The following is a 27,938-nucleotide window of genomic DNA, read 5'->3' as shown; positions in this document are numbered from 1 at the left end:
TGCACACTTGTTTTGGAAAAATTATAGTAATAAATAATTAGTGGTGAAAAAATAACGTAGAAGAGAGAATAACTTAGAGGAGTCCCCTTTACATATTATTCTCTTATTTACTTTATTTTTTCTTTATTTATTATTTTTTCAAAATATGTGTGAAAAAACAAACGTTTCATATTTAACGGGACAGATGGAGTATATAAAAGTAGGACTCACATTTCACTAACTTTTTCAATTCACTTTTCATTACATTTCTTAAAATCTGTGTGTCGGGTCAAAGTGGGACAATATTTGGGAGACAGAGGGAGTAGTACAGACAGGTACCTATTTCTTGCACTATAAATTATTTACTTATAATTATATTCCTAAAATATGTACTAGGTTAAGCCTCACAGATTCTCTTTGGGAGTTTACATTAGTTTGACATGAGTTGCTTATAAATTTGTGATTCCAATCGTAGCGTTGCATGAGCAAGCAAAGGTTTTGCCATTCCCAAATCATGCCACAAACTCAGCCAAATCAATGAAAACAGCATCAAGGGGTGGCTTCCACCTGAAAGCCTGAATAAGTCTAGCCAAAAGCATAGTGGTTATGGTCGGACCAAGTAGATAGCTAGGACATCCTCTATTGTTTGTATTGAACTGAGATTGCATATTTGATTGTGATGAAAAAAGATACGTTTTACACTCCTGTTTATAGGACTATAACATTAAATATGCCTAGGAAAATATGAACTTGGAACTATATCATAATAATGATATATTCCCTTGAGACTCCAAAAGCATCCTTTCCCATAATCTTGATCCTCCCATATTCCCTTTCCAACACTTCCCCTCAAGTTAAGTAACGGGATTTCCGATACTTAACTTGCCAAGCACATTCACAAAGTTCTTCGTGCCCACTGCCTTGGTTAAGATATCTGCCAGCTGATCTCCAGATCGAACGAATGGAAATGCAACTATCCCAGACCACTTCCATGTGTTTAGTCCTGTCATGTTGGACCGGGTTATCAGAGATACTAATTGCAGCTTTGTTATCACAAAAGAGTTGGCAAGTTTTGGAAGATAACATGCCTAATTCGTTCATAACCCTTCTTAACCACAGAATCTCAGTCAGACCACTTCTAATTCCCCTGAATTCAGCTTCTGCACTTGATAATGCCATGACTTTTTGTTTCTTGCTCCTCCACGATACTAGGTTTCCTCCAACAAATGTAAAGTATCCAGCGGTAGATCTTCTGTCAACCGGATTTCCTGCACAGTCTGCATCTGTGTAGCCATGAATTTCCAAGTGATCATTCTTCTTGAATGTAATTCCATGATCAAAGGTACCCTTTAGATACCTCACAATTCTTACTGCTGCTTCCATGTGATCGGTCTGGGGATGATGCATAAACTGGCTGACTACGCTTACATCATAGGCTATATCGGGTCTCGTATGTGACAAATATATCAATTTCCCCACTAATCGTTGATATTTTCCACGATCTGCCAATGTTGATCCTTCAACTATTTTCAAGCCGTGGTTCAGAGCTATGCGAGTTTCCGCAGGTTTGCAGTCCACCATCCCTGTTTCTGCCAAAAGATCTAAATGTACTTCTTTTGATTTATGAATATGCCGTGTGGTGACCTCATCACTTCAACTCCCAAAAAATACTTTAGATGCCCCAAGTCCTTCATTTCAAATTCAAAAGCCAAGTTCCCTTTTAAAGCCTCTATTTCCTCCAAGTCATTCCCAGTAATAATCATATCATCAACATAAATTATCAAGCATGTGATCTTTTCTCCCTTCTTTTTTGTGAATAGCGTATGATCAGCATTGCTCTGACAGTAGTCATATTTTTTCATTGCTTCAGTGAATCTCCCAAACCATGCCTTCGGAGATTGCTTTAACCCATATAGAGTTTTCTTTGACTTGCATACTTCTCCATTTCCAAATTCATCAGAGAATCCCGAGGGAACTTCCATATATACTTCCTTCGTCAGTTCCCCATGGAGGAAGGCGTTGGTCACGTCAAGTTGATGTAGAGGCCAATCCTTGTTTGCTGCAATCGAAAAAGTACTCGAACAATGTTCATCTTGGCTACTGGTGAGAATGTCTCTGAGTAGTCTACTCCGTAGGTCTGAGTGTGTCCCTTAGCCACTAGGCGAGCTTTATGCCGTTCGATTGTGCCACCAGGTCTTCTTTTAATTGTAAACACCCATCTACTGATGGGGTTTGGTGCCCCTTGCACAGCGGAAGACTTGTACAAAACAAATAAATCAGATACGGATCTATTTGACTGATTATGCGATTAATCAATTCACATGTTAAACAGATAATTGCATGCTAGAACGCAAATAATTCATGCTCTAAGAAAGTAAATCCTAAAACATGAATTCTACGGTTTAGGGTTACCGATTTGATTCTCCAAAGAATCGTCGATTGCTCGCGCCTTCTCCACGTGATGATCTTCAATACTAGACCACGGATCTTCTCTCTGGTTCCCGAACTGTATCTCGATATCAGGGTGGGCTGATCTTATCAAAACACTAGGACTCGAATAAAGAAGACAGAAGAAATCCTTTTGGGAAAAGGAGTGGAATTCGAAAATTCCTACAGCTGATGGGGCTGATATTTTCGAAAATTTCAGTAATGAAAATTGTGATTATTCTGTCTCCTTTATTCTCCTATTTATATTAAGTTCCTTTTGGGCCCAGACAGGGATCTATGGAAGGTTTTGGATATGGGCTCGCCCAATTAGCTTTTTACTAATTAAATTGAACCCACAATTTAATACAAGCTTATATTGGAATATTACGAGCAGCCACTACAGAAGTAATATTGAACTCTCCCCATCCAAATCCGAAATTACAAGTAATCCGGGTTTCCACTTTTATTATTTATTTCCCGCGCTTAAGATATAAATGTCCATTAATTAATTAATGTCTGCTATGGACTTAATTAATTAATATCTTATTAATTCCAAGAGTGGACTTAGCAAGAATCATTTATTTATTATTCATAGAGTAATAAAACTCCAACTGGCCAGTTTTCCGAATAATAAAACCTTGTTCGAGCTCCTCTTGAGGACATTATCAAACGAGACTCACCTCGTGCACGTTTCAACATAATAGCAATCCTAGCACCGCTAGATATTAATCACCACTACCCAATATATCAGGATTATTGGGTTGCGAAAAACCCGCACCATTTGATAAGTCAAAGTAGTGCATAATCAATACCGTATGCTCAATGCTAACATATGTAGATTAAGAAATAATATTTTATCAAGACCTAGTCTTTCAGTAGATAGCATAAAGACACGTCTTGCTGTTAGATCCGTTCAGTGCTATACCACACCAATGTCAAATTATTTCAGTAAGGCTTAGAAATATGCGGACTGACATTGCAACCTTTCACGATAGGTAGCCAAAGCCTATCTAGGTTGTGAAATTCTTCTTTTTCTTTTGCAAAGCATTGCATAGATCTGACCGTGTTACCTTAAAGTGGACGACGCCCACAACCGGTCTACTAAGCAAAAGACTTAGACTTTGTTTACTTCTTATGCATTTAAATGTTTGTAAAACATCTTATAAATGCACAAGCAAACACAATGTAATAATAATAGTGATTCTATTCGTGCGAGACTGCTCGAATAATACTGAATCAGGTTAAAAGTGGATTATAGAGTTTTACGTATACAAGCAAGATTCTATTCGAGCGAAACTTGCTCGAAACATGCTTTTCAGTATACCAAACCTAACAATCTCCCACTTATACTCAAAACATGCTTTCGAGTATACCCACTGCCAAAAACTCTCCCACTTATACACAAAGCAGGTATTGATTTTAGATATATCGAACTACCATTCATTTCACCAAGTGAAAGAAAAATCTGCTTGGTTGTTCTCTGATAATATCTTTTTCACCATAATGTCTTTGCTGCGTACTTGATCTTTAATTAATTTCATCCCCATATGTGATTGTTTAGCTTAATAAACTCGTGTGTCCCTTGAGTTAGCCTTCACTAGAGTAATCAAAAAATAATACTCATAGGCATACTCAAACTTACGATTAAAGCTATTAGGAAGATATTCCTAAGGTAAACACATATTCAGAGGATGACTTACTCGATCACTGATTAGTCATAAAACTAAGACAGTGTAACCCCAAGGACATTACATGAATGACTGGTAAACTAGAATATAGTTACTAGTCTTTCTCAAGCACTAGGGTATATTCATTACCTCAATCAAAATCCTTTGCCATGGTTAATATGATATATACTTGCTATGTATAAGAACAACTAATATCAAACTTAGTACACATTATAGCATATATGAGACAACTATCTCCGAACTAGTCTCATAATTCTTGATCTCACTAAGTGTCAAACGACACTTGACTAGAAACAAGACAATTCCATCTTGAGAGGTATAAACCTTTTCATGGAATTTCTAATGCTTAAATGTTCCAAGCAATGTGTAGATATAGGATTCCTAAGAGAATCTCAACATTCTTTCTAGCGATCTTAAAAGGACTTAGATGCTAAGAATGTAATTAGTTTCTCTTAAATCATTTATCTTAAACTGGGTAGACAACCAGTTTCCTACGCCAGATGCCAGTCTTAGTTGTTTGCAACTTTTGTAGATTTCATCATCGTAGAGTACCAATAATACCATACATAATGCACTTTCAACTTCCTTGTGCTTACAACACTGTTAAGGACATAAGTCAAATTCCAAATATTTGATAATTTTGATAAAACACATATACTCTGATTTAGATGCTTGCCTAAGACCACGAAGGTCTATATAAGCTTCCAATCATGCGTTTCTTGCCCTTAATTACATATCCCATTAGAATGTTCTAGTAGATGATTTCCTCAAGACTTCTATTTATAGAAGGCTGTCTTGACAATCATAATACATACATTCTAATTTATGTAAGTTCTAATAGACAATAGGATCAAATAAATCCTGGCACAACGATAGCGAGAAGATAATTCTCTTTGGGCATAACCCATTGTCATTGTCTAGCCATTTGAGATCCACATTTACACTTGCAAAGATACTTGCTCCCACTGATTGACACAGCCTGTAGGTAATATTGCAAGTCTTGTAAAACATGTTGTCTATCTTAGATTGTAATATGGAATCTATCACCTGTTCAAAGATGATTATCCAAATTAACCAATACTACATTGTAGTTAAAGGGATTATGTTCAAGTTAATCTAAGACCGAGTCTTACGACACTCTTAGACCCAAGAACTTGTTGTGTTCCAGTGGAACGCTCCCACTACGATATGGTTCTTACAATCTTAGGTACTGAAGTTGATTTTATTAGTGCAAAAGTTTCTAATGGTATGACTTCTTGGTAATGTGGAATATCTGATATCTCTCTCTTTATTTTGAGAGTTATCACGTTGTTAGGCTTTTGTAGTTCATATCTTGATCTTCATACAAGAATTATATCTTTGAAGATTACAGAACTTATAACAATACATCATTTGGGACAAACCTTAAAACATGCCTCAGTACTCAACTCCAATTTCTTGGACACTTTTCCAACACGTGTTGGAACAACATTACACCTTGAGATGTGCTAGACTAGAGTCGCTCTAGTCCACAACTCGTGTTTTGTAGAAGGTACTGATGTTGGTAGTTTCTTTAATGTTTATCCCATCAATGATAAGATTTTAATGAGTACAACTCATCACTTAATCAAACTTGTCTTAGAAAGACTTTGATTCCTTCTTACATAACTATCCCATTCATTAGGTGAATGCTTGGATTCGTTAATGGAGATTAGACTCCCACTACTGATCATAACCCTTTGCTCGTCTTCTTATGGTGTAAACCATTAAGACTCGCTAGTCTTTCTATATTGCACTTCTATAAGTATTCTGAATCAAACGATTCTAACTCATAGTGCATCAAACAGACTTTCTCAACTGTCAAGCTATTTAACGAAATGTTAAAATCTTGATAGTCTAGATCAGTTCAAACAATTTCTAAGTATTTTCTTGGCCTTAAGGCTAAGAGCCATAAATACTTTATCATTCAATGATTAAGAAGTTGATGTGTTGTTGAATACTCAACCTTGTCGCACTTATATTATTTTAATACTATGATGCCCTAAGCATCAACCATAAAATAATAGTTGAGCATTAATAGCTCCCACTGCAACAAAAACCTAACTGGATCAAGATCTCTTATTTAGAAGTTGCATTGTCATGTAAGTCATTGTCCTTCTATAAAATAGGTCAATCCAACTCACAAAACATCTTTACTCGCTTTAAACAAACTTCGATGACAATCCAGGCTCTCCCATTTCCATATCTAGTCTTTTGTTCAAATGAACTAGGACTTAAGAAAAATGCAGCCTTTATGAATTCGTCATCTATCATGTTACTTTCCTCTAACAGTAATATAACGACTATTATTCTGAAGATTTTCTACTTTTTAGCTAAACCTTCTTATAGTCATTCTTTATTACTTTAGGCGATGACTTGTGTCAGAAACTATTTGAGGATCTGTTGATCACTCAAAACATTCTGTCACTCTAGGATATTCCAATCGAATCATCTTGACAGATTCTATTGATATCCATCTTTCATCGTCATTAACCAAGACTTGTCGAGCTACTTAAAGGAAAATAGCTTGACCTTATTCCTCAAAGAGCTTGTCAAGTACATGTATAATGCATTCTTGAACATTCTTCGTGGAATTATGTCGAGGAAATGGAGGACATGAATCATTGAGTATAAACTCCAAGCTTTCAGCGATGAGAATCTTATCCATTTTCGTTTCCGGTCTACATAATTTAGGCATTCAAGTTTTCTTTCTTTAAGGATCGCAGACAAATATTAAATGATATAATGAAGATTTGGCAAATAAACTTATTATCACATACTCATGCTCAATACATAATCACAAATAACCACAAAACAATTATGTATCTTACAACTGCAAAATTAATAAATTGTATCCTCCTCTGGAGGTTAATACACATTAAAATTTTGACAATTTTACTGGTCACAACACCGACGCATCAATAGCTTCCTCCTCTGGAGGTTGACACGCCTAATGCTGCCTAAGCACGACCATCAGATTTAGCATTACAGAATTTTATTTCTACAACACACTCCCATAACAATGTTCATGTGTTGATAACAAAATCAAGCTATCTCATAAATTCTGATTGAACCCTGAAACTCGCAGTTCCTTAGGATTATTGTCCCCACTCTGCAGGTGGCAATAATATTGGGAACCACTTTCTAGTTCATTCTATTTATTATGTGAGAAGTCCGCCCTTATGAACTTACTGTTTTCGTAGGATTATTGTCCCTACTCTGTAGGTGGCGATAATATTAGAAAATCAGCTTCACAAAATTTGGCAGTCCAACCGATGGAGACCATATACAACGCACTTGTTGTAATTGAAGAGTTGATTTTCTTGCTTGCTGTATCCTATCAATTTCTAATTACACACTTCCTAGATCCAGTAAATCAACTAGATCACAAGGTCTAGAGACTCACAAGACTGGAAGTCTGGTCGTTGGTACGCAAGCAAACCTTCAAAACCCTCAACCACAGATACTAAACTAGCACAGGGAAGTAGGGATCGATCCCACAGAGATGGACTCGTAAAATACATGCGTAGAGAATTGGAAACTATTTTTTGGTTGGCTGCTGCCACGCATATTTTTGGGTTGAGGAGTTTAACTAAGTGAAATTGGAAAATAAAGTACGCTATGCTAACTGCTAGATCTAGGCGAAAATGAATTTTGCATAAGAACTAAGTCAGTACAACTACTAGATCTGGGACTTCTACGAACATATCTAGACCAAGGAGATTAAATCAAGTGGGGACCAGACTCTGAAAACGGCAGTACGGACAGAATCAAATCTGCAGCCTAACTAACTAAAGCATCAACTGAATTGACTTCATCTTCTTCAACGAACACAAATAAATGCAGAGATCAAGAAAAACAAACTCAGATGTAGATCGGAGGCATAATCTTAACAGAAAACTAAACAACGACGGAAATTAAACTGCTAGACGAAGCAAACCAGGCAGAACAAAATTTCCCATAATTTCATGCAGAAATTCACCTCCCCTGTTCAGATCCATACTTCGGATGCTAAATCCACTCCGGATCCAAGCATCAGAACAACAAACCAACCAAACACAACTCCATAGCCATGATTCTCAAATCTATTAAGATATTCAGCAACAAATTCAAGATAGCATCTCAAATAAACACTCCGAAATAGCAAGCATCATAATAATCAACACGAAATCTAACTTCATCAAAGCAAATCAAATGTAAACAGAACGGATAAACTGATTCAGCAACAAAACAACAAGCTCGACTTCCAAACGTGAAGTTCGAGACTGAACTGAGTACCAAACAGAAATTTTAAAAGAACAATTGTTTCTTCGCCCTCAAGGGACGGTGATGCACTGATACGAGACTCCTGAAAACGAAAACCACCCCAAATTTCCCATATCCCTAGTGTGTGTGCTAAGAGCGTGACTGTGTGTGGAGTGTAACCGATCTGCCATTCTTGTTGCGCACTCCTTTATTTATAAGCTTCGAGGTGGGGCCCAGCGAGGTATTGATTGACTTGATTGCCCTCAGCTTTTGGCTTCCTTCCTCTAGCTTTTCCTCGTGATTCCGTTCCTGCTCCTCGCTAGATATCCTCCTCCAGCATCTCCTGGATCTAGCGCTACACACACACCTGGCTTAACAAAACTTGTTAGATCCAGCAGAAATGTGATGTTTTTCACTACATAACCAATGCATGAAATTAGCCTTATCAAACTGCTCACACTTAAACCATACTTGTCCTCAAGTATAAAGACAAGAAGAAAAGAAGAATAAGGCGAATTTCAAGCATGGTTATCCCCTTGACCGACTCTACAGACTCTAGACAAAACTCCTACACCTAGACACAACTGAGGCAAAGCTAGACACTAAAACAAAGAGTACATAATCACATAGGATGAAAACATATAAACACATATGCATGAACTGGTTTCAACTTTTAGGCAACCGTCCCCACAAGATTAAGATCAATCCAACAGGCTGCACTCCTCCAAATAGGCCTTTTTCTCCCCTCTACCTAGCCAACCTGTCAGCTCGTCAAGATAGCCTGTTACTTCCCCAATTGTTAGATTCACTCGATCGCTCATTCCTTACCAGGGATGTTAGGACCGATTCTCTCTTAAGTTATTGCCAAACCACTGAAGCCTCGGGTTATGAGAATTTCCTCCTTCTATCCTCCCCTTTTTTTTTTTTTTTCTTTTTCTGGACTTCGTCCAGCTTATACCTCCTTGATTTCCTGGACTTCGTCCAGCTTATACCTCCTTGATTTTTTCCCTTTTTTTTTTTTTTTTTTTTTTTTTTTTTTTTTTTTTTTTTATTTCCTCCTCTGGACTTCGTCCAGCTTATACCTCCAAATTTTTGCGATTATATATTTTCTCCTTTCCCTTTTTTTTATTATTTTTTTCTTTTCTCTTTTCCTTCAGCATTCAGTGGCAGACTTTTGACATGTGTTAGCTCTAAGTGTTATCACAGGCTTATAACTCACCTCTAGAGTAGGGCTTCACAACTAGGCAAGTAAAGGCATTTACTATCGTTCTTGCTTCATTCAGATTGGTTCGGCTTACTAAAGAATCAGGCTTCTAAGTTGGAATACCTCCTATTTTCAATTACTCTCCCTAAGGGAATCTGCCGTATTATATCCACTAGTTCATGCGATACAATCCTAGACCTACAACTCCTCAAAGCATAATAACACTGCATTGATTCCTCTCCCCCTCCCACTTCACTCAAGCTTGTCCTCAAGCCATCGTCGTGAAGGGGGGAAAACAGAGAATTCAATGCAGAATTAAACAACAATTTCACTTCTCACACTTAGACCGAGCAACGGGCTAAGTGGGAGAAGAATAAACCAACAGAAAACATAGAACTTCTCACACTTAGACCAAGCATTGGGCTAAGTGGGAGAAGATAGCATAAAACACAGCAACGCATGGAAATAAAACACAGAAAAAGAAACACAAAAACTAAAATTTACTTGGTCTGGGGAAATTGCTCATTTCTGGGGCTGGCTCCCGCGAGAGCCAGACGGTGGTGGAACACTGGGGCGGTTTGTTTTCACTTTCTTCTTCGCTGGTTGCTCCAGCTCTTCCTTTCCTTCTGCAGCTTGATTTAGTGTCTTGGACGCATAGAAAATTACGTAGTTTTTCCCATCTATCTTCTGCCCTAGGACGGCTCCCACAGCGAAATCGCTCGCGTCGCACATTATCTCAAAAGGGTGATTCCAGTCCGGTGCCCTGATAATTGGTGCGGACACTAGTCTCTCCTTGAGCAATTGAAATGCCCTCTTGCATCCCTCATCAAACTCGAACTCCACATCGTTGTGCAGCAAATGAGTGAGTGGTTGCGCAATTTTTGCAAAGTCCTTGATAAACCTTCGATAAAACCCTGCGTGACCGAGGAATCCTCTAACTTCCTTTTGATTTGTAGGGTAAGGTAGCTTTGCAATCACTTCCACCTTTGCCTTGTCCACTTGTATTCCTCTTTCAGAGACCACATGACCTAAAACAATCCCCTCAGTTACCATGAAGTGACATTTTTCAAAATTCAGAACTAGATGTTTCTCTTGACATCTTTGCAGCACTAGGTCAAGGCTGGCTAAACAAGTGTCAAATGAGCCTCCATATACAGTGAAATCATCCATGAATATCTCGATGCACACCTCTAGTAGATCCGAAAAAATACTCATCATACAACGTTGGAATGTCCCTGGTGCATTACATAGACCAAATGGCATCCTTCGGTAGGCATAAGTTCCAAAAGGGCATGTAAATGTGGTCTTTTCCTGGTCCTCTGGGTTCACGAAAATCTGGAAATAACCGCTATATCCGTCGAGGAAACAGAAATACTGTTTGCCAGCCAGCCTCTCTAGCATCTGGTCAATGAATGGTAAAGGAAAATGATCCTTTTTGGTGGCTTCATTTAGTTTCCTATAGTCGATGCACATCCTCCATCCAGTGACCAGTCGAGTAGGCACCAACTCGTTCTTGTCATTCTTCACCACTTGTATTCCAGATTTCTTCGGTACCATGTGAACCGGACTGACCCACTCGCTATCTGGAATAGAGTATATGATTCCAAGGGACAGTAGTTTCAGAACTTCCTTGAGCACTTCCTCCCTCATGTTTGGATTCAGTTTCCTTTGTGGATCACGCCGAGCCTTTGCCCCTTCCTCTAGTCTGATGTGGTGCATGCAAAGATCAGGGCTAATTCCAACTAGGTCAGAAAGTGTCCACCCTATGGCCTTCTTGTTCCTCCTTATTACTTCCAGCAGCGCACTCTCTTGGTCTTCAGTCAAGCGGCTGTTAATTATCACTGGACAAGTTTCTCCTTCCTCCAGGTATGCATACTTTAAATTTTCAGGCAAAGTTTTCAACTCCTTCTTCGGTGTGATGGCTTCCTGAGGTAAAGGGTTCTCCGCCTTACTTCTTGGCGCCATTTCCTCTAGATTCGCTCCCTCGTCTGGGCTCTTCTCCTGAACAGATCTGGCTGATTGGAATGATAGTGGCTGGTGGCAGAATGCCATGATCGCTTCATTGATCTGATCATCTGTCAAGTCCTGTGTGAAAAAAGTTTCACACCATCCTGTCACCTCCTTTTCTACAGTCTGGCTCAGCTCCGAATTGTCAAACTGTTCCTGCATTAGTTCAGTCTCAAGATATTCTTGGACTAGGGGGTTAATTACATCTACAACATGCAAGTTTTCAACATCAAGCGGTTTTTTCATAGCTTCTTCAATGTTGAAGGTGTATTTCTCCCCATGATAGTCCAGGCATATGGTTCCATCAAACACATCAATAACAGTCTTCGCGGTGCGAAGGAAGGGTCTCCCCAGTAACACCCCACTAGACTCAGCAGATTCATTACCCCTCATTTTTATCACATGAAAATCAGCTGGGTATAGGAAATCATGCACTCTGACTATGACATTTTCCAATACTCCCTCAGGCGATATGCATGTTCTATCGGCCAACTGAATCACTACTTTAGTATCGACCAAACTGACTCCCACCAATTTTTTATATATTGACAGCGGTAGGACATTTATCGAAGCACCTAGATCACACATGGCATGCTCAATTTTAATATCACCTATAGAAATAGGAAGAGTGAACATACCTGGATCTGTACACTTTGACGGCATCCTCCTCTTTTGTATCACGACGGATACATTTTCTCCTATAACAATCTTCCCATCAGGTTTGGTTTTTCCTGCTATGAATTCCTTGATGAACTTGCTGAAGGTGGGTATTTTCAGAGCCTGCAAAAAGGGTAGGTTAATCTCCAGCTTACTAAATATTTCCACAAGGTCCTCAGTATCATCTTTCTTTTTCTTGGCTTCTCCTCGATATGGGAATGGTTTGGGTCGCTTTACTGCATTCGTGGAACTCCCTGCTGGGGCTGCACCTGTCTCCCTGCTTCCCTCTTTAAGTTCCAACTCAGGTTCTGGATCAAGGAAAAATGGGTCACTTAGTCGAGGCATAGATCCCCTTAAATCTCCCTCCTGGAGGTCATCCTGTATAGGAATTTCTCTGAGTCCAGGATCATCTCCTCGAGACTTCTGATTCCCCTTTTCTCCGTTCATCTGTGAGGGTGTCTCCTCGTTTATCACTTGCTTCGGTCCTTCATAGCCTTTCCCCGATCTCAAGGTAATTTGACTAATATTTGCTCGGTCTGGTGGTTTGACAGTGGCAGGCAATTTCCCTTCATTTCCCCGCATTTCGTTCAGCGACGTGGCCAACTGGGACATCTGCTTTGCCAACATGTCCATGGCAGACTTCTGCTCCTGCTGGGCATCTTGAATTTTGTGCACCACGTCATTGTTAGCCTGCATGTTATTCTGCATGTGTTGTTGGAAATTTACCAGGTCATGCACCATGTCATCAAGATTCCGCTGTGGTCGGAAACCTTGAATTGAACTGGGATTAAATCCTTGATTTTGATTGGTTCCAACCACCTGGTTCTGGCGAAAATTTCCCTGACCTCCTTGATTATTGTTGTACTGGGTTGCTGGACCTGGGTGACTCTGTTGGAAATTTTGATTGTTTCCTGAATTGTTCCTCTGATGCGGTGGCACATAAGAATTCCCTTGGTTGCTCTGGTTCCTGTTGTTCCAGTTATGCTGATCCCCTTGGTTACGGAAATTCCAGTTGTTCAGCCCCTCTTGCTGCTTCCCTGCCCAGTTAGAATTATGCTGTGGTCCTTCCTGATTCCGGCTGGGCCATGTCTGCTGGTTCTCCGCTGGACCTGGGTGTTGTGACTGTGGTTGTTGGTTCCCTTCAGCCCATCTGAAACAAGGATTGTCCCTCCATGGTGCCTCCTTAATCTTCCACTGGTTCCAGTTGGTATTTTGATTACTTTGATTCCAATTCCCCATTGCATTCACTTGAGCTTGGAAATCTCCATCGAGTGAGGGATTATTGTAAAATTGAAGCTGATGTTCCTCTTGACCTGGGTTTTTTTCCTTATCAGTCGACCCAGGGGTATTTTTCTTTTCAATGGCATTTAGCAGTGCCTTCTCCAGTCGATCTATTCTGTCTCTAACCTCTTCTCCTTCTCGTTCCTTAACTGTGTTCGCGGAGCTTCTCCTCATGATAGCACGCGGGCAGTCATACGCCTTCTTCGCGTCGATTAATCTTCCCAGAATCTCGCGTGCCTCGCTTGCCTTATTCTTGGTGAAATTCCCCCCGCTCGAGGAATTCATTAAGTCCTTGGACTCAGGATTTGCCCCTTCGTAGAATAGATAAAATGTTTCAGCCTCCGTCATCCTGTGATTTGGGCAAGCGTCAAGCAGGCCTTTAAACCGAGACCAATATTGGCTTAAAGATTCATCGTAGTCCTGCTTACACTCTTGAATTTCTTTTTTCAAAGCGTTTGTCTTATTGGACGGAAAGAAATAGTCCAGGAACTCCAATTTGAAATCCCTCCATGTGGTGATCGAGTCAGGTGGAAGCCTCAGCAACCAAGTGTTTGCCTCTCCTTTCAATGCAAATGGAATCGCTCGCAGGCGATAGTCCTCCTCGGTAGTTTCGTTAGGCCTTTTCTGGATGCTACATAGCTTACTAAACTCGTTCAAAAACTCATAAGGACACTCATTCCTCCGTCCAGAGAATGTAGGTAAAACGCCCAGCACATTCGTCTTGATCTCAATAGACCGCTGACGTTGATTTGACACTATGGCATGAGCTGGCTCTCCGTCGAGATGTGCAGTTAGCGAACCAATCTCTGGGTCTAGGTCCACTAAGTTTGCCATTACAGACTCCTCTTCCTCCCTTTCCGAATGCTCAGTTTCTGACGACGACCGTGAATCCTCTTTCCCCGATGAATTCCACTCTTCTTCACTCCCTGATTCAAACGGAAATGGATCTACAGTTGACAACCCCGATCTGGTAGTTATGGCGGATGTTGATTCCTTAACTTGCCACTTCAACTGCACGTTCCTTGACCAAGATGGGTTGCTCCAGATTCCTGACCTTGAGCCCTTGCTCATAAACTGCCAAAAGCGAAATTCAAAAGATTAAAACTATTTACACCAAATCTCTAAACACATAAACAAACTACGCCATCCATCCCCGGCAACGGCGCCATTTGAAGAGTTGATTTTCTTGCTTGCTGTATCCTATCAATTTCTAATTACACACTTCCTAGATCCAGTAAATCAACTAGATCACAAGGTCTAGAGACTCACAAGACTGGAAGTCTGGTCGTTGGTACGCAAGCAAACCTTCAAAACCCTCAACCACAGATACTAAACTAGCACAGGGAAGTAGGGATCGATCCCACAGAGATGGACTCGTAAAATACATGCGTAGAGAATTGGAAACTATTTTTTGGTTGGCTGCTGCCACGCATATTTTTGGGTTGAGGAGTTTAACTAAGTGAAATTGGAAAATAAAGTACGCTATGCTAACTGCTAGATCTAGGCGAAAATGAATTTTGCATAAGAACTAAGTCAGTACAACTACTAGATCTGGGACTTCTACGAACATATCTAGACCAAGGAGATTAAATCAAGTGGGGACCAGACTCTGAAAACGGCAGTACGGACAGAATCAAATCTGCAGCCTAACTAACTAAAGCATCAACTGAATTGACTTCATCTTCTTCAACGAACACAAATAAATGCAGAGATCAAGAAAAACAAACTCAGATGTAGATCGGAGGCATAATCTTAACAGAAAACTAAACAACGACGGAAATTAAACTGCTAGACGAAGCAAACCAGGCAGAACAAAATTTCCCATAATTTCATGCAGAAATTCACCTCCCCTGTTCAGATCCATACTTCGGATGCTAAATCCACTCCGGATCCAAGCATCAGAACAACAAACCAACCAAACACAACTCCATAGCCATGATTCTCAAATCTATTAAGATATTCAGCAACAAATTCAAGATAGCATCTCAAATAAACACTCCGAAATAGCAAGCATCATAATAATCAACACGAAATCTAACTTCATCAAAGCAAATCAAATGTAAACAGAACGGATAAACTGATTCAGCAACAAAACAACAAGCTCGACTTCCAAACGTGAAGTTCGAGACTGAACTGAGTACCAAACAGAAATTTTAAAAGAACAATTGTTTCTTCGCCCTCAAGGGACGGTGATGCACTGATACGAGACTCCTGAAAACGAAAACCACCCCAAATTTCCCATATCCCTAGTGTGTGTGCTAAGAGCGTGACTGTGTGTGGAGTGTAACCGATCTGCCATTCTTGTTGCGCACTCCTTTATTTATAAGCTTCGAGGTGGGGCCCAGCGAGGTATTGATTGACTTGATTGCCCTCAGCTTTTGGCTTCCTTCCTCTAGCTTTTCCTCGTGATTCCGTTCCTGCTCCTCGCTAGATATCCTCCTCCAGCATCTCCTGGATCTAGCGCTACACACACACCTGGCTTAACAAAACTTGTTAGATCCAGCAGAAATGTGATGTTTTTCACTACATAACCAATGCATGAAATTAGCCTTATCAGTAATCATCACTTAGATATTTTTATATGGTTTTTGCATAATTATCACATAAGCAGATAAAACAGATAATCCACTTAAAATAGATAAACACCAAATAAACAGATAAATCCATTTAATGCATGGCATTTAAACACAGGATAATTATCGACAATTATTTAATCTAGTCAAGGGAAAATCAATTAAATAATTAAGTTTTATATTGGATCATAATTATCCAATTACTGATACGATTTATCAAGATAGAGTTAACTATCTAAATCCATTTAGGATTATTCTAGATTTTATTTCGATAAAATCAAATCCTACAATTCAAGATAACGTTGATCTAGGATTATCATTATTTAAATCGTACTAGGATATTACTAGATAGAAACAATTCCACCATCATCCATAAGATAAAAATAAAATCCTATCAACCAAGATTTATACAAATCTTAATTCTATTTAGAATAGACATCTAGAATATATCAAACATTTCTTAGGATTTCTTAGATAAATAAATTCATTTAAATCCAATTAAATAAGGATTTTCTTATATATCATCTTTATCCTAATCTATCTAGGATATAAATCCAAAAGGTGAGGATAACTTGGATTAATACTTATTTTAATCCATCTAAGATTGTCTTAATAGAATTAAATCTATTCAAATCTATAGGATAAAATAAATTAATATAAATATTTATCCTAATACATCTAGGATTTATCTTAGAATAAATCTATATAAATCCATAGAATAAGATAATATTATATTATAATTATTCAAATCTATCCAAGATCTATCTAGGAACAAATCCATATAAATCTATAAGATAAGAATAAAATATTATATTATCACTATCCAAATCCATCTAGAATTTATCTATGAATAAATTCATATAAATTCATAGGACAAGAATAAAATAATAATATTATTATTATCTAAATCCAACTAGGATTTGTCTAAGGATAAATCCACATTAATCCATAGGATATAGATAATATTAGATTGTCATTATCCAAATTTAACTAGGACTTTCGTCTAGGAATTAAATCCCTACAAATCCATAAAGTAAGGATAAAATCTAATTAATCCATGATTTAATTCATAATTAAATCTCATATAATATATAAAATCCACAAAAGATATATTCAAATCTTATTTTCAAATTAATCTTTAATTATTTCCAAAATTGAATCCAAGGATTTGAAATCCTAATCAAATTTGGAAACCGAAGTCACGGGACTAGACATCGCGACGTCACGCGGCTGCTCACGGAGGGACGCTGCTGCTTCGTTTCCGACGCTGCTCCGCGTCACCTCAGACAGCCTGCTGCTGCTGCGTCGACTCGCTACTGCGACGTCGCCTTCGCAGTGCTGCAACTCGCTGCGCGCGGAGCTCCCACTGCTCCGCAGGCGCTGCATGTTCACCGCAGCTGCTGTCTCAACAGCCCGCCATCGCTGCTGCCAGCATCCGGTCACCGTCATCAACGTGCAGCTGCATCTCTGGCCCTGCTGCGCTGAGTCGTCGTCGCTGCTGCGACGTCGACTTCGCCGCCGCCTCGCTGCTGCGTTGCTGTCCGTCTGCTCGCGAGGACGCACCTGACGCTGCGTCGTCTCTGTGTTGACAATGCTGCTGCGTCATCGCCTCCGAGCCGGATCACCGGTGGTCTCCGCTTCCATTCCTGTCGTATCTGCAGCCGCCGGCGATGCACATGTGCAAACCACCGTCCTCGGCCACACGACTCGAATTGATTCATCAATTCATATTTCCAATTCAAGAGAATAACACGGAAGGCAACAATAAAAATAAAGAAGCCATCACCATGTTCACGCCATGAATAAATCCTTTCACACGATTTGCATGAAAATTGCACTCCAGGTAATCACAAATTAAACTCATGTAATCATTACATGCAAATAAATGATCACGTATTATGAATTAATTGATAAAGAAGGTCAAAGCTTATAATTGATTCTCGCCGGCGCAGCGGACAAAAACGCAATTAGTCATACTTCAATTAATTCACAAAAACACAGCGACATGGCGAATAAAAACATGCATTCAAGCAATTCACATAACATGAAATTAATCCACATAATCAGAGCCAAAAATTGGCTCTGATACCAATTGATGGGGTTTGGTGCCCCTTGCACAGCGGAAGACTTGTACAAAACAAATAAATCAGATACGGATCTATTTGACTGATTATGCGATTAATCAATTCACATGTTAAACAGATAATTGCATGCTAGAACGCAAATAATTCATGCTCTAAGAAAGTAAATCCTAAAACATGAATTCTACGGTTTAGGGTTACCGATTTGATTCTCCAAAGAATCGTCGATTGCTCGCGCCTTCTCCACGTGATGATCTTCAATACTAGACCACGGATCTTCTCTCTGGTTCCCGAACTGTATCTCGATATCAGGGTGGGCTGATCTTATCAAAACACTAGGACTCGAATAAAGAAGACAGAAGAAATCCTTTTGGGAAAAGGAGTGGAATTCGAAAATTCCTACAGCTGATGGGGCTGATATTTTCGAAAATTTCAGTAATGAAAATTGTGATTATTCTGTCTCCTTTATTCTCCTATTTATATTAAGTTCCTTTTGGGCCCAGACAGGGATCTATGGAAGGTTTTGGATATGGGCTCGCCCAATTAGCTTTTTACTAATTAAATTGAACCCACAATTTAATACAAGCTTATATTGGAATATTACGAGCAGCCACTACAGAAGTAATATTGAACTCTCCCCATCCAAATCCGAAATTACAAGTAATCCGGGTTTCCACTTTTATTATTTATTTCCCGCGCTTAAGATATAAATGTCCATTAATTAATTAATGTCTGCTATGGACTTAATTAATTAATATCTTATTAATTCCAAGAGTGGACTTAGCAAGAATCATTTATTTATTATTCATAGAGTAATAAAACTCCAACTGGCCAGTTTTCCGAATAATAAAACCTTGTTCGAGCTCCTCTTGAGGACATTATCAAACGAGACTCACCTCGTGCACGTTTCAACATAATAGCAATCCTAGCACCGCTAGATATTAATCACCACTACCCAATATATCAGGATTATTGGGTTGCGAAAAACCCGCACCATTTGATAAGTCAAAGTAGTGCATAATCAATACCGTATGCTCAATGCTAACATATGTAGATTAAGAAATAATATTTTATCAAGACCTAGTCTTTCAGTAGATAGCATAAAGACACGTCTTGCTGTTAGATCCGTTCAGTGCTATACCACACCAATGTCAAATTATTTCAGTAAGGCTTAGAAATATGCGGACTGACATTGCAACCTTTCACGATAGGTAGCCAAAGCCTATCTAGGTTGTGAAATTCTTCTTTTTCTTTTGCAAAGCATTGCATAGATCTGACCGTGTTACCTTAAAGTGGACGACGCCCACAACCGGTCTACTAAGCAAAAGACTTAGACTTTGTTTACTTCTTATGCATTTAAATGTTTGTAAAACATCTTATAAATGCACAAGCAAACACAATGTAATAATAATAGTGATTCTATTCGTGCGAGACTGCTCGAATAATACTGAATCAGGTTAAAAGTGGATTATAGAGTTTTACGTATACAAGCAAGATTCTATTCGAGCGAAACTTGCTCGAAACATGCTTTTCAGTATACCAAACCTAACATCTACACCCCACCGGCCTATTTCATTCGGGAAGTTGGCACTTTTCCCACATATTATTCTGTGCCAGTGCCTTCATCTCCAACTTCATTGCCTCTCTCCAGTGTTTGATTTTCCATGCTTGTTCAACTGTTTTGGGAATCTCCTCTTCTTCGTACAAAGCTTCTTCAAATGCTCGGGCCATTTTGGAGAGATTAACCCTGGAAAAATTTTCAATTGAGTATCTTGATCGAGATCTACCCTTCTCCGGGGAGTATCGTTTGGGTGGAATTCCCCGGTTGATTCGGTTCGGCAAGATATATCTTCCAGTGTCTCCATCTATAGCATTTGTCTCTGTATCATCATTGTTAGAAGAACATGAACCCTCTTGAGGATTAGTAATGTTTACCTTAAATATCGGAGGGCAATGGGCGTGTTACTTAGCTCCACGGGTTGCTTTGTTGTGTGCGAGACTTGCTCGGCAGCAGGAGCGGCTGACTCGGGTGGATCTTCAGTAGGGGTATTGATGTGTGACATAGGAAACCAACTTAGCGGATCACTAGACTCAATGGATTCCTCCCCTTGACTGGTAAGTTGGGTATGGTAAAAGAATTCGGACTCCAAAAAATCACAATTCATCATCGTGAAAACTTGTCTATTTTTTGGATCAAAACACATGTATCCCTTTTGATTTATCCCATATCCTATGAAGACACACTTAACTACACAAGGGGAAAGTTTGGAACGTTCATGCTTGGGAATGTGTACAAAGACCGAACTTCCAAAGACACGAGGTGGAAGGGATAGGGCAGCAGGAACAGAGGTTAAATTTGAAAATTCGAAGATTGGGGCTTTGAGTTTCAAAATTTTTGTGGAAAGCCTATTCAAGAGGTAGACTGATGTGGCGACATCTTCGGGCCAAAAATATTTTGGTACTTTAGAGTCGAGCATAATAGATCGAGTCATTTCTAGAATAATCCTATTTTTTCTTTCAGCTACACAATATTGTTCTGGGGTATAAGTACACGAGGTTTGGTGGATAAGGCCTTTCTCAACAAAAAAAATGTTTCATCTGAGTGTTGACATATTACCCCCCATTGTCAAATCTGAGGATCCTAATATTTTTTTCAAACTGTGTTTGGATCATGTTATAAAATTCTGTGAATTTTGAAAAGACATCAGACTTATTTTTAAGAAAATATACCCATGTCATCCTCATGCAATCATCAACGAACAACACAAAATATCTAATCCCATTCCCCCCAATAACCGGAGAAGGACCCCACACATCAGACTGAATTAAAAAAAAAAACAGAATCAACTCTAGTATTGCTGGATTTAAAAGAATGTCTGTGACTCAAAACACAAGTTCACAATTTAGAGAATGAAGTTTAGCAAAATGGGAAAATAAAATTTGCAAATATCCAAACGATGGATGCCCTAACCGCCTATGCCACAGCCATGCCTCCCGTTCTGTAGTTCCATGAGCCAACATTGCCCTGCCAGTTTGAGCTATCTCATCCACATAGTACAACCCACGACGTTCAGTGCCACGCCCAATAATCGTCCCTGTCCGAATATCCTGGAGAAAACAGAAATTAAGATGCATTAGAAGAGTACAGTTCAGTTCTTGTGTAACTTGACTGATAGACATTTACTTTTGAGTCAAAGATGAGACATATAAACAATTCGAAACTTTCAAGGTTGGGGATATTTGAACAGTGCCAGCTCCTTCTACCCTCGAAATTTCACCACTAGCAGTTTCAACATGTGTTCTTCTAGATTTATGAAGCATTTCAAAATCAGATCTATCATATGTCATAGTGTCGGTAGCTCCACAATCAAAAATCCATCTCCTATTTTTTTCCTTACTTATTTCCCGTATTTGACACGATATTGCAATATTAGGATTATTTTCTAGTATGGAAAAACGGTTTTGGCAAACAATATTATCATGCTTTTTCATGAAGTGTATTTTGCAAGGAATAAGTGTTATGGGGGGTATTTTGAGAAGGATCAAAATTTTGGGGTTCACTATGTAGTTTTAGAAAAAAAGAAGGGTTTCCAAACCCTTTACCTTCATTTACGATTCCTTCCGCCGCCCCACCAAAATTTGCCTTAGCTACTGTCTCTCCTTGATTCTCCGTCGATGGCGCTTGAGTAGCCCACCATCCAGGGATGGTCTCCGATCGTCCACTTAGTCCTCCGGCGTTGGCAACCTCTCGGTTTCCCGTCGGAGTTTTTTCGCCTTGCGCCGTTTCCTGTCCTCCGATTACCATTTTTACTTTTGCGGTGGTGGAACGATTTCCCTTGTGGCCGTCTTCCCACCACTCCGGGAAACCGATGAGGTGGAAGCATGTCTCCCGATGAGGTGGAAGCTTCGATTTGTCAATTTTTGGGTATTGGGACGATCCGCTCCGGTTCTGTGGTGGTGGTGCTCCCTTGTGCGGCGGCGGCGGTGGTCCTCTGTTCGCTCGAGAAAATTGAGCTGGCGGTGGTGGTCCGTTGTACCGGGCTCCAAAGCCTGACCCTATTTCAGAGAAGCCCGGCTCTTGAGCTGCTGGCTTCCAGATGCTTGTTCGATTTTCTTCTTGCTTGATGGCGGCGAATGCCATTTCGGCAGTTGGCTCCGGGGACTCTTTGAGCAAATCCCGTCGAAGTCGATCATATTTCTCATCTAATCCGGACAGAAATTGGTATAATTTCTTTGTCTCGTTCTCCCTTTGGTATGTTAAAACTCCCTTGTCACAGCATGTATATGGGTAAGGTTTTCTGGTTTCAATGCTTACCCATAGGCTCTGTAATTCGCTCCAATATTCCTCAAGGGTTTGATTCCCTGTGAATATCTGCTTACTTTTGTGTCGAGATCGTAGACTTGAAGTGGGTCTGCTCTTACTCGGAAGGTTGTTGTGAGGCTTTTCCATACGCCCTTTGCCGTTTGGTGTTGAGCAAACTGTATTACTAGCTTTGGCTCCATGTTTTGGATAAGCCACGAGTATACTGTGTAATCGGCTGCTTGCCATATATTGAACTTGGGGTCGTCGGGTAATGGTGGTGTTGACTCGCCTTCAAGGTGCTCCAGTTTTTCCCGACTGCCTATTGCAGCCTTCATCAATCTGGACCAAACTAGGAAGTTTTTCCCATCTAGCTTGATTCCTACAGTTACTGTTTCAATGGTTTTGGACATTTTTGCTGCTCACTTGATATTTTTGGCTATTTTGGCTGTAGGGCTGAGGATGGACAGATCGGACGTTTGCCGGATCTTGGTTGAGGGTTTGAGAAGGGTAGAACGATGATGATTTGTGAATCTGAGTTCAAAAGAAATCTGAAAGTTTTTGGATCGAAAAAACTGCTCTTGATACCATATTGTTTGTATTGAACTGAGATTGCATATTTGATTGTGATGAAAAAAGATACATTTTACACTCCTATTTATAGGACTATAACATTAAATATGCCTAGGAAAATATGAACTTGGAACTATATCATAATAATGATATATTCCCTTGAGACTCCAAAAGCATCCTTTCCCATAATCTTGATCCTCCCATATTCCCTTTCCAACATCTTCTTCTCCCGCTATTGAATGACAACATGCGCAGTTCTTGATCCACAAGCGTCACTTCTGATGATTCATCAACAATGTGACGCTCTGGTTTGAACCTGAGAGGCTCATCCCAAACCCTAGGGTTTCGCCCTAGGCCGGGACGACAGTGCAACACATGGCTCCCCTTTGGAATGAAGTAGCCACCCACCTTAACATCCTTGCTCGAAACATGAGGAACATTAAAAGGTGATAACAGATGTATCCTAAATGACTCCTTCAGACAAGCCTTCACATAATCTAGGTTAGGTATATCCGATTCTTCCACGAGCCTGTCCTTACCTACAATTCGGTCCAATTCTTGACATGCCTTTGCAAGAATATCTGGTTGATTGATCATCTCCGCCAAAGCCCACTCAGTTGCATTTGATGGATTATCAATAGTAGCAATCATTATTTCCTGTAAAACCAAAATTAGTTTATGGTTAAATTACTTTTCTATAAGATTCGAATCCAAGACCTTTAGTTGTTACTAAACACTTACAATAATTTGTGCTTTAATATCTGGAACAGACAAAAGGGGCTTAGTTTGGTCAGGGCTCTTGAGATTAATCAAAAGATCGAATATCATCTTCTTCGCTCTTTAGCCCTAGCCGCCACATCTCCACTCTCTTATCGATAGCTGGATCATGGTATTTTCTCACATTCGTAATCGCATTCTTTACAATCCTTCTATGTCCATCGAAATTAGAAACCTCCAACCATGGTATAAAATCAGCTATGGAGAATCCATAGAGAAACGAAATAATCACGAACCATCCATCCACGTGTTTTCTCTCTTCAGTTCCCGGGCTGCCATCCTCTTCTCCCCGCCCGAAAAACCTCTCTCCAAACACCATCTTCCTCATCAAATTAGCGCAGTAGTGTCGAGCTGCATCTCTGACGTTCACAACCCCATTTTGGAGTGGATTGTTGCACTGGTTGTATACATATCGCACGAGGTGATCAGCTTCCTCGCATCTCTTTGTGTGGAGGTGAAGAGTCGAAAAGTGTGGTGAGTGTGTTGTTTTGTAAAATGAAATTTCCCCGATCCAGAGAATCCACTAGACACTGGGTCTAGGAACTCAGAGAATCCTCGGGTTACCTGTCGTTGGGCACACAATCACTTCCTTCTCCCTTCAAAACCCTCAACCCGCTATGCTAAAAAGATTAGTACAGGGAAGCAGAGATCGAATCCACAGAGACAGATGCGTAAGTAAACATGCTAAAAGACCTGAAAACTATTTTTGGCTGCTGCCACACAATTTTCTCGGGGTTGGTATTTAATTCCTAGACTCTGGAAATGAAATGTCCTATCTAACAGCTAGATCTAGGCAGAGATAACAGGACATGCATAATGGTGACCAAACGAGTTGGAAATTACTACTAGACGGGGTAAATGGCTTCCTAAACTAACCTAGACACAGGAAAGAACAACATGTGGGGACCATTTCCCTAAACGGCATAGTACGATGGAAAAGGCTGTAGATTAACCAACTAAAGGACTAACTAACAGCGACATCATCTTCTCTAACTTTTATCACAGAATAACAGATGAAAAACAGAGCAAAACAAGGATCGAAACATGGCAAACGAAATTAAACCAATTAACACAAAGAACTACTGAAACTAAAGCAGATCTACGATTATTAATTATTAATTATATTTTTTTATACTTTAAGTCCTCGGCATTTTCCCAGCACATATATAGTGCTCAGAATGATTGTTTAAAAATATTTATATTATATGTTCAAAATAAATTTTAATATTTGTGGTGATTGATCCCCAAATTTTTATATATACAAATTTTCTGAGATATTTCTATGTACTAATAAAAAATATTGACATGTTTTAAATTATTATTGTAGTTAAATAATTATTAATTATATATATATATATATATATATATATATTTTTACTTTCCGAGCACTTATAGAGTGCTCGGAATTATTGCTTAAAAATATTTTTATTATATGTTCAAAATAAATTTTAATATTTATGGTGATTGATCCCCAAATATTTATATATAAAAACTTTCCGAGATATTTCTATGCACTAATAAAAAATATTGACATGTTTTAAATTATTATTGTTGTTAAATAACGCCATTTTTGCAATTATAACATCAATTAATATTATATTACTTGCTCAAGACCAAAATATTCTCATTGTCTATTATATATTCTAATTTAATTAATGCTACATGTTGATGTTGGCAATTGCACTCTCGTCTTTGTCACGCCCGCCCTTTCTAAGGATAGAAAGGGCAGTTTATCGCGACTGGGGTGGGATTTAAGAAGCGGGGAAGAAAGGGGAATACAAAGGGACAATTGGACTTTGCTCGAAATAATGGAAATAACTTGAATATAATCAGAGTATCATCTCGACCGTTGCATAAACTCGATCAATAATATGCGATCTCAATAGGAAAAAACTGTTTTAGCGGAAGCGTTCAAGAGCGAATGACATCATGTATGGAGACACGATGTATCGAATCACCATTCTATCAAAGAACATACTCCGTCTTTGCTCAACACCGCTAATCGTCATCATTGCTCAACCTGCACATTTTTAAAACACATGCAGGGCTGAGTACTTGATGTACTCTGTGAACACAAGCCAAAACATTTTCATAAAACATTGTCAAGCCATTACTGAGTGAGCTTGGGTTTTTTTTTTAAAAAGGCTCGAGTACACTAAAATCCTTTCATTTCGTAAAACATGATCAACTAATCTTTAAGTTTTTCCATAAAGTACCATCTCATTTAATCAAAATCATAAACCTTTGACTGATCCTTGAGTTCTTTGAAAAACAGTCATATCTGTTATTTCTGGTGCCGTGAAGGTGGCCACCTCCCACGGTCACAATAACCGGCCAACCCGCTCGATAACTCATGGTCTCTGGTGTACACTAGTCAAAGTAGGGACGCTACCCCCGAATTCGATTAACCATCTGTGGAACAACCACTTCAGATAGGTCCCATAGACCACATCAGAACTATACATGAACTGGGAATGTGGCCACATTCCGAATCCACTGGACTGGCCAACTCAGAGGACGGCTCTCGATCCACATGTTGTGTACACTAGCCGGGGTGGACACACTCTCCACACCTAGACACCTAGACCCGAATTCGATTATAAAATAATTGGTCTAGTAGGGACGCTCCCCTTGCTAGACAAACAGATAGACATTTCTCAAAATAAAATATGGCATGACAAAGCATTTGTATCCTCCTTTCCTCATAACACTCATTTGAAACTTAACTCATATTTATCGGTCAAAGCCGAACATCGTATAACATCATATCAACAGAGTCGAGAATCGTATAACATCATGTCGGCAAAGCCGAGCAATTTACAATTCACTCAATAAAGCAACACATAGTAAGATCACTTTCACTTTAACATATACTTGAAACATATATTGCATTTAAACCGAAAGCTCAATCATATCATGACCAGAAAATCTCACAAGTAACATCAATTTCAAAATAAAAGACTTGGCACATAAGATCGCATGTAAATCGAATGTCCACAGTAAAACTTTAGTTCGAAAGCCCACCTCGTTCGTTTAAAACGACATCGCACTTGAGTATTTCCTCATTCCAAACTTAGAGTCTCACGGAACAACTCCCTCTAGATCACAAAGTAATAACACAACAATTAGCGAGAGAAAACTACTAATTAGAATGCATGCACCCTGATTAAAGTCTTTTAACTCGTTATCGATTTTCGTGTATTTTTTATTATTTGGCAGGCGTCCAAGGCGTCGCGTGCGACGCCGGTCGGCCGCTCACGCCCATATTTCCTCTGTTGACTCCTCGTATTTTCCACCATGATGTCGGAATAAATTTCCAAAAATTATTTAAGCGCATAATTAAATTATCGTAACTAATTCGCACTTCGATATTGTTCTGGGATTTAATTAAATAATTCCCCCACAATTAAATTAATTACAGCCCAAGGATTAAATTAATTAAACCAAACTAATTAATTACTTAGCTCACCTTATTCCTCCAATTAAACTAGGAAGGCCCAAAAGAATTTTAAAAAAAAGGAGCCAAATATACAAAGTCAACCCACTTACTCCCTTCCACCACCACCGGGTACTCCCTTTCTCTCACTCTTCTTCCTCAAATGAGAAAAGGAAATCCCTAAATCGAGAACCCCAAATTCCGTCGCCCCTTTCCTCTCTCTTTGTCGGAGATGGAGCAAACTCCCGTCGATCACCACCGTTTGCTGCCGTGAATTCGCGAGCTTCGTCCGCCTGTTGTCTCCTCGGCGGAAATCGCCGTTGCAGCGAGAGGGGTGGTCGTCGTTCAGCCGCTGCTGCTGTCCGTCGCACTTACACACCGGCCACCGCCATTGGTCAGCCCCTGCTGCGATTCGCACAGCTGTCGACGCTCGAACAGCCCCGAAAAACATTCGAACAGGCCCACTGCTGTCCGAACTCGCCCCGAACAGTCCCCGAAACAGCCCCGACTAACCCCGAAGATAAGTTTCTCTTACAAAGTTACCATCTTTTTTGCGCTTCAATTCAGTTACAGCGGGGTTTAAATTGGTGACTGTTCGATCGAGTGTGTTCGTCAAAAATATTGATTGTGTGATTGGTGATTCTTGTTGAGTTAGTTACTTGTGTGGGAGATTGCATTTGGCAGAATGTAAT

General features: G+C 39.6%; 1 pseudogene; it reads right to left on the bottom strand.

Moving 5' to 3' along the window:
- Positions 1-409: 409 nt before the first annotated feature.
- On the bottom strand, positions 410-27,697 carry LOC125199624 (isoleucine N-monooxygenase 1-like; annotated as a pseudogene).
- Between the last annotated feature and the right edge of the window lie 241 nt (positions 27,698-27,938).

This window comes from Salvia hispanica, chromosome 1, assembly GCF_029641045.1.
Source record: "Salvia hispanica isolate PSC_SH4W2 chromosome 1, Shi_PSC_v1, whole genome shotgun sequence".
NCBI classification, from domain to species: domain Eukaryota; kingdom Viridiplantae; phylum Streptophyta; class Magnoliopsida; order Lamiales; family Lamiaceae; genus Salvia; species Salvia hispanica.
The sequence above is the reverse complement of the archived record's forward strand: the minus strand, read 5'-3'. Positions and strand labels throughout refer to the sequence as shown.